Raw genomic sequence first — 15,280 nt, forward strand, 5'->3', positions numbered from 1 at the left:
AATTCCACCGCCGCAACTTTCTGTATCCACGAGATCCCATCTTGGGGCCTGTTCCGGAGCTCCGCCGAAAGAGGGCCGTCATCACGGAGGGCTTCTACATCATCCTAGCCCCTCCGATGAAGTGTGAGTAGTTTACCTCAGACCTTCGGGTCCATAGTTAGTAGCTAGATGGCTTCTTCTCTCTCTTTGAATCTCAATACAAAGTTCTCCCCCTCTCTTGTGGAGATCTATTCGATGTAATCTTCTTTTTGCGGTGTGTTTGTTGAGATCGATGAATTGTGGGTTTATGATCAAGTCTATCTATGAATAATATTTGATTCTTCTCTGAATTCTTTTATGTATGATTGGTTATCTTTGCAAGTCTCTTCGAATTATCCGTTTGGTTTGGCCAACTAGATTGGTAGTCCTTGCCATGGGAGAAGTGCTTAGCTTTGGGTTCGATCTTGCGGTGTCCTTACCCAATGATAGAAGGGGCAGCAAGGCACGTATTGTATCATTGCCATCGAGGATAACAAGGTGGGGTTTATTTCATATTGCATGAATTTATCTCTCTACATCATGTCATCTTGCTTAAGGCGTTACTCTGTTTTTAACTTAATACTCTAGATGCATGCTGGATAGCGTTCGATGAGTGGAGTAATAGTAGTAGATGCAGAATCGTTTCGATCTACTTTTCACGGACGTGATGCCTATATACATGATCATGCCCAGATATTCTCATAACCATGCTCAATTCTGTCAATTGCTCAACAGTAATTTGTTCACCCACCGTAGAATACTTATGCTCTTGAGAGAAGCCACTAGTGAAACCTATGCCCCCGGATCTATTCTCATCATATTAATCTCCATCACTTTAATCTTGCTTTGCTTTTTTACTTTGCTCTTACTTTTTTACTTTGCATCTTTATACCAAAAATACCAAAAATATTATATCTATCAGATCTCACTCTCGTAAGTGACCGTGAAGGGATTGACAACCACTAATCGCGTTGGTTGCGAGTAGCTATCGCTTTGTGCAGGTACGAGGGACTTGAGCGTGGGCTCCTACTGGATTGATACCTTGGTTTTCAAAAACTGAGGGAAGTACTTACGCTACTCTGCTGCATCATCCCTTCCTCTTCGGGGAAAATCAACGCAAGCTCAAGACGTAGCAAGAAGGATTTCTGGCGCCGTTGCTGGGGAGTCTACGCAAAAAGTCAACATACCAAGTACCCATCACAATCCCTATCTCTCGCATTACATTATTTGCCATTTGCCTCTCGTTTTCCTCTCCCCCAATTCACCCTTGCCGTTTTATTCGCCCTCTCTCTCTCTATCCTCCCTCTCTATTTGCCTCTTGTTTGCTCGCTTGTCGTTATGTCTGAAATTGGGGAATTTATTGTCAATATGGAGGATAGCAATATCATGGAAAATTCTGATGCTCCTACTAAAGAACCTACCATCTTTCATACAAAAAAGTTCCGTGTTGGTAGTGGTAATATTATTGGAAAAGGAGTTATTCAAGATTTCTTTACTTGTGCCGGTGCTTTACCTTCTATGGGTAGTTCTATCCTTCATAGAACTAGTAGTCTTGCAGATGCTATTGCCATGCTTATAGTTGAACTTGAAAGACAATTCATGCACATGCATCCTTCCATACAAAGGATTTTTCTGGATTTTTCTAATATTGAGCATTCTTCTATTAAGCGTGCCGCTACTATCATTTTGGCTCATGAGTTTAGATTCATAATAAGAGAAGCCAAAGAAATCTTTGCGCATTATAGGGTGGACGCTTGCCGTCCTCCCATAGAAACTATCCTCTTTGATCAAGAAGAAATAATGCATTTTCAATCTCTAGATTATGTTGCTTTCAATGAAAATCTTATAAGAAGGGTTCCTACCAATGTTTTAGTTGATAGAATTTCTGAACTTAATTATGATTTGGCTATTCGAAATAATGAGCTAGGATATTCTCTTGAATATAGGCTTACAAAGTTCTGTCAAAAAAATGCTTATAATGATGAATTGGTTGTGCCTTGCGAAGGACCAAAGGAGGAACCTATACCTCCCAAGGTTGATCTTGGGGACTTTTGTCCCGTTAAATTTAGTCCTTTTGATTACTTTTGCTTGCCTCAAAGAAAGCTTGCTGCCGAACATAGAGAATATGAAATAAGTTTCAATAATCTATCTTACTATTATGGCAATACCTAGATCTATCCTCGCTTTTATGCCTAGCTAGGGGCGTTAAACGATAGCGCTTCTTGGGAGTCAACCCAATTTTATTTTTATTCCTTGCCTTTTTCTCCTGCTTAGTAATAAATAAATTATTTAGCCTCTGTTTTGATTGTGTTTTTTGTGTTTAATTAGTGTTTGTGCCAAGTAGAACCGTTGGGAAGACTTGGGGAAAGTCTTGTTGAACTTGCTGTAAAAAACAGAAACTTTAGCGCTCACGAAAACTGCGTTCATTTTTATTTGAAGAGTGCTATTTAGTTAATTATTTTTGCATATGATTAATAGATAAATTCCTCACGTGCAGAAATTTATTTTAGAATTTTTGGGGTTCCATATCTTGTGCTAGCTAGAGATTACTACAGACTTCTGTTTTTGATAGATTCTGTTTTTCGTGTGTTATTTGCTTATTTTGATGAATCTATGGCTAGTAAAATAGTTTATAATCCATAGAGAAGTTGGAATACAGTAGGTTTAACACCAATATAAATAAAGAATGAGTTCATTACAGTACCTTGAAGTGGTCTTTTGTTTTTTTCGCTAACGGAGCTCACGAGTTTTCTATTTTGAGTTTTGTGTTGTGAAGTTTTCAAGTTTTGGGTGAATTCTTTTGATGGATCATGGAACAAGGAGTGGCAAAAGCCTAAGCTTGGGGATACCCGTGGCACCCCCAAGATAATCCAAGGACACCAAAAAGTCAAAGCTTGGGGATGCCCCTGAAGGCATCCCCTCTTTCGTCCACTTCCATCGGTAATTTACTTGGAGCTATATTTTTATTCACCAATGTGATATGTGTTTTGCTTGGAGCGTCTTGTATTATTTGTGTCTTTGTGTCTTAGTATGCCACAATAATCCTTGTTGTAAACACCTTTTGAGAGAGCCATACATGAATTAAATTTTGATAGAATACTCTATGTGCTTCACTTATATCTTTTGAGCTAGATAATTTTGCTCTATGTGCTTCACTTATATCTTTTGAGCTAAGTAGTTTTGCTCTATGTGCTTCACTTATATCTTTTGAGTGTTATAATTTTGCTCTATGTGCTTCACTTAGATCTTTTAGAGCACGGTGGTGGATTTGTTTTAAAGAAACTATTGATCTCTCATGCTTCACTTAAATTATTTTGAGAGTCTCTTAATAGCATGGTAATTTGCTTAATAATAATATGCTTGGTATTCAAGATTTGTGAAACTTTCTTTTGAGTCTGTTGAATACTAAGAAAAGATTGAAGCATGATAATTGTTTTGAGATATGGAGGTGATAATATTAAAGTCATGCTAGTTGAGTAGTTGTGAATTTAAAGAATACTTGTGTTAAGGTTTGTGATTCCCGTAGCATGCACGTATGGTGAACCGTTATGTAACGAAGTCGGAGCATGATTTATTTATTGATTGTCTTCCTTATGAGTGGCGGTCGGGGACAAGCGATGGTCTTTTCCTACCAATCTATCCCCCTAGGAGCATGCGCGTAATACTTTGCTTTGATAACTTCTAGATTTTTGCAATAAGTATATGAGTTCTTGATGACTAATGTTGAGTCCATGGATTATACACACTCTCACCCTTCCACCTTTGCTAGCCTCTCTAATACCGCGCACCTTTCGCCGGTATCATACACCTATCATATACCTTCCTCAAAACAACCACCATACCTACCTATTATGGCATTTCCATAGCCATTCCGAGATATATTGCCATGCAAATTTCCACTAACGAGTTCATCATGACACATTCATAATTGTCATATTGCTTAGCATGATCATGTAGTTGACATAGTATTTGTGGCAAAGCCACCGTTCATAATTTCTTCATACTTGTCACTCTTGATTCATTGCATATCCCGGTACACTGCCGGAGGCATCCATATAGAGTCATACTTTGTTTTAGAATCGAGTTGTAATCATTGAGTTGTAAATAAATAAAAGTGTGATGATCATCATTCAATAGAGCATTGTCGCAATAAAAAAAGAGCAAGGACAAAAAAAGAAGGCCCAAAAAAAGAGAAAATAAATAAAAAGGGGCAATGCTACTATCCTTTTACCACACTTGTGCTTCAAAGTAGCACCGTGATATAGCGAGTCTCATATATTGTGTTTCAAAGTAGCACCATGTTCTTCATATAGAGAGTCTAATATGTTGTCACTTTCATATACTAGTGGGAATTTTACATTATAGAACTTAGCTTGTATATTCCAATAATGGGCTTCCTCAAATTGCCCTAGGTCTTCGTGAGCAAGCAACTTGGATGCACACCCACTAGTTTCTTTTGTTGAGCTTTCATACATTTATAGCTCTAGTGCATCCGTTGCATGGCAATCCCTACTCACTCACATTGATATCTATTGATGGGCATCTCCATAGCCCGTTGATACGCCTAGTTGATGTGAGACCATCTTCCCCTCCTTTTTGTCTTCTCCACAACCACCATTCTATTCCACCTATAGTGCTATATCCATGGCTCACGCTCATGTATTGCGTGAAGATTGAAAAAGTTCTGAAAAAGTTAGAGTATGAAACAATTGCTTGGCTTGTCATCGGGGTTGTGCATGATTTGAATACTTTGTTTGGTAAAGATGGAGCATAGCCAGACTATATGATTTTGTAGGGATAACTTTCTTTGGCCATGTTATTTTGAGAAGACATAATTGCTTTATTAGTATGCTTGAAGTATTATTATTTTTTATGTCAATATAAACTTTTGTCTTGAATCTTTCTAATCTGAATATTCATACCACAATTAAGAAGATTTGCATTGAAATTATGCCAAGTAGCACTCCGCATCAAGAATTCTCTTTTTATCATTTACCTACTCGAGGACGAGCAGGAATTAAGCTTGGGGATGCCTGATACGTCTCCAACGTATCTATAATTTTTGATTGCTCCATGCTATATTATCTACTGTTTTGGACTATATTGGGCTTTATTTTCCACTTTTATATTATTTTTGGGACTAACCTATTAACCGGAGGCCCAGCCCAGAATTGCTGTTTTTTGCCTATTTCAGTGTTTCAGATAAACGGAATATCAAACGGAGTCCAAACGGAATAAAATCTTCGGGAACGTGATTTTCTCACCGAACGTGATCCAGGAGACTTGGACCCTGCTCCAAGGAACAAAAGAGGCTGTCACGAGGGTGGGGGCGCCCCCCTAGGGTGCGCCCCCTGCTTCGTGGGCCCCTCGTTGCTCCTCTGGCGTACTTCTTCCTCCTATATATACACACGTACCCCCAAACGATCAGAACAGGAGCCAAAAACCTAATTCCACCGCCGCAACTTCCTGTATCCACGAGATCCCATCTTGGGGCCTGTTCCGGAGCTCCGCCGGAAGAGGGCCGTCATCACGGAGGGCTTCTACATCATCCTAGCCCCTCCGATGAAGTGTGAGTAGTTTACCTCAGACCTTCGGGTCCATAGTTAGTAGCTAGATGGCTTCTTCTCTCTCTTTGAATCTCAATACAAAGTTCTCCCCCTCTCTTGTGGAGATCTATTCGATGTAATCTTGTATTTGCGGTGTGTTTGTTGAGACCGATGAATTGTGGGTTTATGATAAAGTCTATCTATGAATAATATTTGATTCTTCTCTGAATTCTTTTATGTATGATTGGTTATCTTTGCAAGTCTCTTTGAATTATCCGTTTGGTTTGGCCAACTAGATCGGTAGTTCTTGCCATGGGAGAAGTGCTTAGCTTTGGGTTCGATCTTGCGGTGTCCTTACCCAGTGACAGAAGGGGCAGCAAGGCACGTATTGTATCATTGCCATCGAGGATAACAAGATGGGGTTTATTTCATATTGCATGAATTTATCTCTCTACATCATGTCATCTTACTTAAGGCGTTACTCTGTTTTTAACTTAATACTCTAGATGCATGCTGGATAGCGGTCGATGAGTGGAGTAATAGTAGTAGATGCAGAATCGTTTCGATCTACTTGTCATGGACGTGATGCCTATATACATGATCATGCCTAGATATTCTCATAACTATGCTCAATTCTGTCAATTGCTCAACAGTAATTTGTTCACCCACCGTAGAATACTTATGCTCTTGAGAGAAGCCACTAGTGAAACCTATGCCCCCCGGGTCTATTCTCATCATATCAATCTCCATCACTTTAATCTTGCTTTGCTTTTTTACTTTGCTTTTACTTTTTACTTTGAATCTTTATACCAAAAATACCAAAAATATTATATCTATCAGATCTCACTCTCATAAGTGACCGTGAAGGGATTGACAACCCCTAATCGCGTTGGTTGCGAGTAGCTATCGCTTTGTGCAGGTACGAGGGACTTGAGCGTGGGATCCTACTGGATTGATACCTTGGTTCTCAAAAACTGAGGGAAATACTTACGCTACTCTGCTGCATCATCCCTTCCTCTTTGGGAAAACCAACGCAAGCTCAAGACATAGCAGTACATGACCCATATACTTTTCTTGTGGTTGTTGAATGTTATCGCCATCTTCCTAAGAGCAGCGTTCTTGACTTTCTCCACATCTGCATCTGTGAAATGATCTAGTAGGGTGAAATGTGACATGAGAGATTCCCAAAGCCGATCTTTTGCTCTTTGTCGACAAAAGTAACATCTGGATGTCCCTTTGCTGCTTTTTTCCATTCTTGAATGGAGATCGGGATTTGGTTCCTGATAATAACTCCGCATTGACAAATGAATGTGCTCGCATTCTTCTTAGGTTCGCACGGTTCGCCTTTAGGTTTGATGGAATCGATGTTGAACTTTACGCCATCCTTCAATTTTTTGGTCGGGCCTCGAACTGTCATGCTGCTTGTAGAAGATTTGCTCGATCCGGAGGGCTGAAAGAAGAAAGATCGATTCATTAATATATATATATATACATATACAAATCAATTAAAACATGTGATGATCACCAGATGCCTGCTTATATAAATATACCTCGCCGGTCTTTGTTATTTCAAGAACAACATTTCCTTCGTCATCATAGTTCTCCACTTCATCTATTCGTTCGTCTTCATCAAATATCATACCCTCACCGGTAGGGTTCAGATATTGCTAGCCGTCATCTTCTTCAATCTCATCTGGGCGAGGGGAGCGTATGATCTCGAACAGGGCCTCTTCTCCTTCTCTGTCGGTATTCTCTATAGCTTTTATTTAACTAATCCAGAAGAAAGATAAAACAATTTAGTATTCAAATTAGAATGCATGCATGTAATCAATAAGGAAAGAGTGAATCATAGTAGATAATATGCATCTCAAATAATCCAGATAATTGATATGCATCATCGAATATAATCTCGAATACATCATCTCGAATATTATCGAATAATATAATCTCGAATACATCATCTCGAATACATCACTAGCTAATACAGATCGAATACTATCAAATAATCTAGTTCACTCGCGGTGGACACCCATAAAGACGGAACCACCACAGGATCATAGCTCGGGTGAGATCCCTAAAGAACCCGCCAGGTATTGGAGAACATGGCGTCCAACGCAACCATGTAGCGACGCACGTTCTCGTCGTCCTCCCTGACACGGTGATGTACCACCTCCGCGGGGGAGGCCAGCTGCTACCTCTTGAGCACTACGTTGGATTTCCTTGAAGAGGAAAGGATGATGCAGCAAAGTAGCGTAAGTATTTCCCTCAGTTTTTGAGAACCAAGGTATCAATCCAGTAGGAGGTTGCACGCAAGTCCCTAGTACCTGCACAAAACAAATAACTCCTCGCAACCAACGTGATAAGGGGTTGTCAATCCCTTCAGGTCACTTACGAGAGTGAGATCTAATAGATATGATAAGATAATATTTTTGGTATTTTTGTGATAAAGATGCAAAGTAAAATAAAAGCAAAGTAAAAAAGCAAAGGAAATAACTAAGTATTGGAAGATTAATATGACGAACATAGACCTGGGACCATAGGTTTCACTAGTGGCTTCTCTCAAGAGCATAAGTATTTTACGGTGGGTGAACGAATTACTGTTGAGCAATTGACAGAAATGAGCATAGTTATGAGAATATCTAGGTATGATCATGTATATAGGCATCACGTCCGAGACAAGTAGACCGACTCCTGCCTGCATCTACTACTATTACTCCACTCATCGACCGCTATCCAGCATGCATCTAGAGTATTAAGTTCATGAAAACAGAGTAACGCCTTAAGCAAGATGACATGATGTACAGGGATAAATTCATGCAATATGGTAAAAAAAAACCATCTTGTTATCCTCGATGGCAACAATACAATACGTGCCTTGCTGCCCCTACTGTCACTGGGAAAGGACACCGCAAGATTGAACCCAAAGCTAAGCACTTCTCCCATTGCAAGAAATATCAATCTAGTAGGCCAAACCAAACTGATAATTCGAAGAGACTTGCAAAGATAACCAATAATACATAAAAGAATTCAGAGAAGATTCAAATATTGTTCATAGATAATCTTGATCATAAACCCAGAATTCATCGGCCTCAGCAAACACACCGCAAAAAGAAGATTACATCGAATAGATCTCCACAAGAGAGGGGGAGAACATTGTATTGAGATCCAAAAAGAGAGAAGAAGCCATATAGCTAATAACTATGGACATGAAGGTCCGAGGTAAACCACTCATACTTCATTGGAGAGGCTATGGTGTTGATGTAGAAGCCCTTCGTGATGGGTGCCCCCTCCGGCGGAGCTCCGGAACAGGCCCCAAGATGGGATGCCATGGATACAGAAGGTTGCGGCGGTGGAATTAGGTTTTTGGCTCCGTATTTGATCGTTTGGGGTACGTAGGTATATATAGGAGGAAGGAGTACGTCGGTGGGGCAACAGGGGGCCCACGAGGGTGGAGGGCGCGCCTTGGGGTGGGGGGGTAGGCGCACCCCTACCTCGTGGCTTCCTCCTTTGTTTCTTGACGTAAGGTCCAAGTTTCCTGGATCATGTTCGGTGAGAAAATCACGTTCCCGAAGGTTTCATTCCGTTTGGACTCCGTTTGACATTCCTTTTCTTCAAAACCCTAAAATAGGCAAAAAAAACATCAATTCTGGGCTGGGCCTCCGGTTAATAGGTTAGTCCCAAAAATAATATAAAAGTGGATAATAAAGCCCAATAATGTCCAAAACAGTAGATAATATAGCATGGAGCAATCAAAAATTATAGATACGTTGGAGACGTATCAAGCATCCCCAAGCTTAATTCCCGCTCGTCCTCGAGTAGGTAAATGATAAAAATAGAATTTTTGATGTGGAATGCTACTTGGCATAATTTTAATGTAATTCTTCTTAATTGTGGTATGAATATTCAGATCCGAAAGATTCAAGATAAAAGTTTAATATTGACATAAAAATAATAATACTTCAAGCATACTAACAAAGCAATCATGTCTTCTCAAAATAACATGGCCAAAGAAAGTTATCCCTACAAAATCATATAGTCTGGCTATGCTCTATCTTTCACCACACAAAGTATTTAAATCTTGCACAACCCCGATGACAAGCCAAGCAATTGTTTCATACTTTTGACATTCTCAAACTTTTTCAATCTTCACGCAATACATGAGGGTGAGCCATGGATATAGCACTATAGGTGGAATAGAATTGTGGTTGTGGAGAAGACAAAAAGGGAGAAGATAGTCTCACATCAACTAGGCGTATCAACGGGCTATGGAGATGCCCATTAATAGATATCAATGTGAGTCAGTAGGGATTGCCATGCAATGGATGCATTAGAGCTATAAGTATGTGAAAGCTCAACAGAAGAAACTAAGTGGGTGTGCATCCAACTTGCTTGCTCATGAAGACCTAGGGCATTTTGAGGAAGCCCATCATTGGAATATACAAGCCAAGTTCCATAATGAAAAATTCCCACTAGTATATGAAAGTGACAAAATGAGAGACTCTCTATCATGAATATCATGGTGCTACTTCGAAGCACAAGTGTGGTAAAAGGATAGTAGCATTGTCCCTTCTCTCTTTTTCTCTCATTTTTTTATTTGGGCCTTTTCTCCTTTTTTGGCCTCTTTTCTTTCTCCTTTTTTTATTGTTCGTCCGGAGTCTCATCCCGACTTGTGGGGGAATCATAGTCTCCATCATCCTTTCCTCACTTGCGATAATGCTCTAATAATAATGATGATTATCACACTTTTATTTTCTTACAACTCAAGAAATACAACTCGATACTTAGAACAAAATATGACTCTATATGAATGCCTCCGGCGGTGTACCGGGATATGCAATGAATCGAGAGTGACATGTATGAAAGAATTATGAATGGTGGCTTTGCCACAAATACGGTGTCAACTACATGATCATGCTAAGCAATATGACAATGATGGAGTGTGTCATAATAAATGGAAAGTGGAAAGTTGCATGGAAATATATCTCGGAATGGCTATGGAAATGCCATAATAGGTAGGTATGGTGGCTGTTTTGAGGAAGGTATATGGTGGGTGTATGATACCGGTGAAAGATGCGCGGTATTAGAGAGGATAGCAATGGTGGAAGGAAGAAAAGTGCGTATAATCCATGGACTCAACATTAGTCATAAAGAACTCATATACTTATTGCAAAAATCTACGAGTTATCAAAGCAAAGTATTACACGCATACTCCTAGGGGGATAGATTGGTAGGAAAATACCATCGCTCGTCCCCGACCGCCACTCATAAGGAAGACAATCAATAAATAAATCATGCTCCGACTTCATCACATAACGGTTCACCATACGTGCATGCTACGGGAATCACAAACTTTAACACAAGTATTTCTCAAATTCACAACTACTCAACTAGCACAACTTTAATATCACCATCATATCTCAAAACAATTATCAATCATCAAACTTCTCATAGCATTCAACACACTCATAAGAGAATTTTATTATTAATCTTGTATACCTAGCATATAAGGATTTTTTAAGAAAATTACCATGCTATTTAAGACTCTCAAAATAATCTAAGTGAAGCATGAGAGATCAATAGTTTATATAAAACAATTCTGCCACCGTGCTCTAAAAATATAAGTGAAGTACTAGAGCAAAACTATATAACTCAAAAGATATAAGTGAAGCACATAGAGTATTCTAACAAATTCCAAATCATGTATGGCTCTCTCAAAAGGTGTGTACAGCAAGGATGATTGTGGTAAACTAAAAAATAAAGACTCAAATCATACAAGATGCTCCAAGCAAAACACATATCATGTGGTGAATAAAAATATAGCTCCAAGTAAAGTTACCGATAGAAGTAGACGAAAGAGGGGATGCCTTCCGGGGCATCCCCAAGCTTTGGCTTTTAGGTGTCCTTAGATTATCTTGGGGGTGCCATGGGAATCCCCAAGCTTAGTCTCTTGCCACTCCTTGTTCCATAATCCATCAAATCTTTACCCAAAACTTGAAAACTTCACAACACAAAACTTAAAGAAGAAAATCTCGTGAGCTCCATTAGCGAAAGAAAACAAAAGACCACTTCAAGGTACTGTAATGAACTCATTATTTATTTATATTGGTGTTAAAGCTACTATATTCCAACTTCTCTATGGTTTATAAACTATTTTACTAACCATTGATTCATCAAAATAAGCAAACAACACACGAAAAACAGAATCTGTCAAAAATAGAACAGTCTGTAGTAATCTATAGCTAGCGCAAGATCTGGAACCCCAAAAATTCTAAAATAAATTTTTGGACGTGAGGAATTTATCTATTATCTTCAAAAATAATTAACTAAATAGCACTTTCCAAATAAGAATGGCAGCACTTCTCATGAGCGCTAAAGTTTCTGTTTTTTACAGCAAGATATCAAGACTTTCCCCAAGTCTTCCCAACGGTTCTACTTGGCACAAACACTAATTAAACACAAAAACACAACCAAAACAGAGGCTAGGTAAATTATTTATTACTAAACAGGAGCTAAAAGCAAGGAATAAAAATAAAATTGGGTTGCCTCACAACAAGCGCTATCGTTTAACGCCCCTAGCTAGGCATAAAAAGCAAGGATATATCTAAGTATTGCCATCTTTGGTAGGCAATCCATAAGTGGCTCTCATAATAGATTCATAAGGTAATTTAATTTTCTTTCTAGGAAGGTGTTCCATGCCTTTCCTTAACGGAATTTGGAATCTAATATTTCCTTCCTTCATTTCAATAATTGCACCAATCGTTCTAAGGAAAGGTCTACCAAGGATAATAGGACATGAAGGATTGCAATCTATGTCAAGAACGATAAAATCTATGGGCACATAATTCCTATTTGCAACAATAAGAACATCATTAATTCTTCCCATAGGTTTCTTAATAGTGGAATCCGCAAGGTGCAAGTTTAAAGAGCAATCATCAAAATCACGGAAACCTAACAAATCACACAAAGTCTTTGGAATCGTGGAAACACTAGCACCCAAATCACATAAAGCATAGAACTCATGATATTTAATCTTAATTTTAATAGTTGGTTCCCACTCATCATAAAGTTTTCTAGGGATAGAAACTTCCAACTCAAGTTTTTCTTCATAAGATTGCATCAAGGCATCAACGATATGTTTAGTAAACACTTTATTTTGACTATAAGCATGAGGAGAATTTAGCACGGATTGCAACAAGGAAATACAATCAATCAAATAGCAATTTTCATAATTAAATTCCTTGAAATCCAAAATAGCGGGTTTAGCAACATCTAGGGTTTTAATTTCTTCAATCCCACTTTCATCAAATTTAGCATCAAGATCTAAAAAATCCGAATTTTTGGAACGCCTTCTAGGTAAAGGTGGATCATATTCAGTCCCGTCATTATCAAGATTCATATTGCAAAACAAAGATTTAATAAGGGACACATCAATAACTTTTAGATCTTTATCTTTATTTTCATAGGAAATAGAAGAACACGCTCTTATAAAGGCATCTTTCTTAGCACACATCCTAACGGTTCGTTCTTTGCACTCATCAATGGAAATTCTCATGGCTTTGAGAGACTCATTGATATAATGATTAAGAGGAATAGATCTAAGCTTTAAAGAATCAACATCAAGAGAAATTCTATCGACGTTCCTAGCCAACTCATCAATCTTAAGCAATTTTTCTTCAATCAAAGCATTGAAATTCTTTTGCGAAGTAATAAATTCTTTAATATTAGATTCAAAATCAGAGGGCATCTTATTATAATTTCCATAAGAATTGTTGTAGGAATTACCATAATTATTAGAGGGGTTACTAGGGTAAGGCCTAGGATTAAAATTTCCTCTATACGCGTTGTTACCAAAATTATTCCTACCAACAAAATTCACATCCATAGATTCATTATTATTCTCAATCAAAGTAGACAAGGGCATATCATTAGGATCAGAAGAAACACTCTTACTAGCAAATAATTTCATAAGTTCATCCATCTTTCCACTCAAAACATTAATTTCTTCTATCGCATGCACCTTTTTATTAGTAGATCTCTCAGTATGCCATTGAGAATAATTAACCATAATATTATCTAAGAGTTTAGTAGCTTCTCCTAAAGTGATTTCCATAAAAGTGCCTCCCACGGCCGAATCTAAAAGATTTCTAGAAGCAAAATTCAATCCGGCATAAAAAATTTGTATAATCATCCACAAATTCAAACCATGAGTAGGGCAATTACGTATCATTAATTTCATCCTCTCCCAAGCTTGTGCAACATGTTCATGATCAAGTTGCTTAAAATTCATAATATCGTTTCTAAGGGAGATGATCTTAGCGGGAGGAAAATACTTAGAGATAAAAAGCATCTTTGCACTTGTTCCAAGAATCAATACTATTTTTAGGCAAAGACGAAAACCAAGCTTTAGCACGAACTCTAAGCGAAAAAGGAAATAGCTTCAATTTAACAATATCATTATCCACATCTTTCTTCTTTTGCATATCACACAAATCAACGAAGCTATTTAGATGGGTAGCGGCATCTTCACTAGGAAGGCCGGAGAACGGATCTTTCATGACAAGATTCAGCAAAGCGGCATTAATTTCACAAGATTCAGCATCAGTAAGAGGAGCAATCGGCGTGCTAATAAAATCATTGTTGTTGGTATTCGTAAAGTCACACAATTTAGTGTTATCTTGAGCCATGTGACAACCAAGCAATCCAACACAAAAGAAACAAAAAGCAAGCGGGCAAAAAGAGGCAAATAGAGAAAGAGAGAGAGGGTGAATAAAACGGCAAGGGTGAAGTGGGGGAGAGGAAAATGAGAGGCAAATGGAAAATAATGTAATGCGGGAGATAAGGGTTGTGATAGACTCCCCGACAACGGCGCCGGAAATGGCTCGTTGTCGGGAGTCAAATCTTGACTTGCGTAACCTCCCCGGCAAGGGCGCCAGAAATTCTTCTTGCTACCTCTTGAGCACTGCGTTGGATTTCCTTGAAGAGGAAAGGATGATGCAGCAAAGTAGCGTAAGTATTTCCCTCAGTTTTTGAGAACCAAGGTGTCAATCCAGTAGGAGGATGCACGCAAGTCCCTAGTACCTGCACAAAACAAATAACTCCTCGCAACCAATGCGATAAGGGGTTCGCAATCCCTTCACGATCACTTACGAGAGTGAGATCTGATAGATATGATAAGATAATATTTTTGGTATTTTTGTGATAAAGATGCAAAGTAAAATAAAAGAGAAGTAAAAAGGCAAAGGAAATAATTAAGTATTGGAAGATTAATATGATGAAGATAGACCCGGGGACCATAGGTTTCACTAGTGGCTTCTCTCAAGAGCATAAGTATTTTACGGTGGGTGAACGAATTACTGTTGAGCAATTGACAGAATTGAGCATAATTATGAGAATATATAGGTATGATCATGTATATAGGCATCACGTCCGAGAAAAGTAGACCGACTCCTGCCTGCATCTACTACTATTACTCCACTCATCGACCGCTATCCAGCATGCATCTAGAGTATTAAGTTCATGAAAACAGAGTAACACCTTAAGCAAGATGACATGATGTAGAGGGATAAATTCATGCAATATGGTAAAAAAACCATCTTGTTATCCTCGATGGCAACAATACAATACGTGCCTTGCTGCCCCTACTGTCACTGGGAAAGGACACCGCAAGATTGAACCCAAAGCTAAGCACTTCTCCCATTGCAAGAAAGATCAATCTA

Source organism: Triticum urartu, chromosome 5A (assembly GCF_056163025.1).
Source record: "Triticum urartu cultivar PI428250 chromosome 5A, HENAU_Tu73, whole genome shotgun sequence".
Classification (NCBI taxonomy): Eukaryota; Viridiplantae; Streptophyta; class Magnoliopsida; order Poales; family Poaceae; genus Triticum; species Triticum urartu.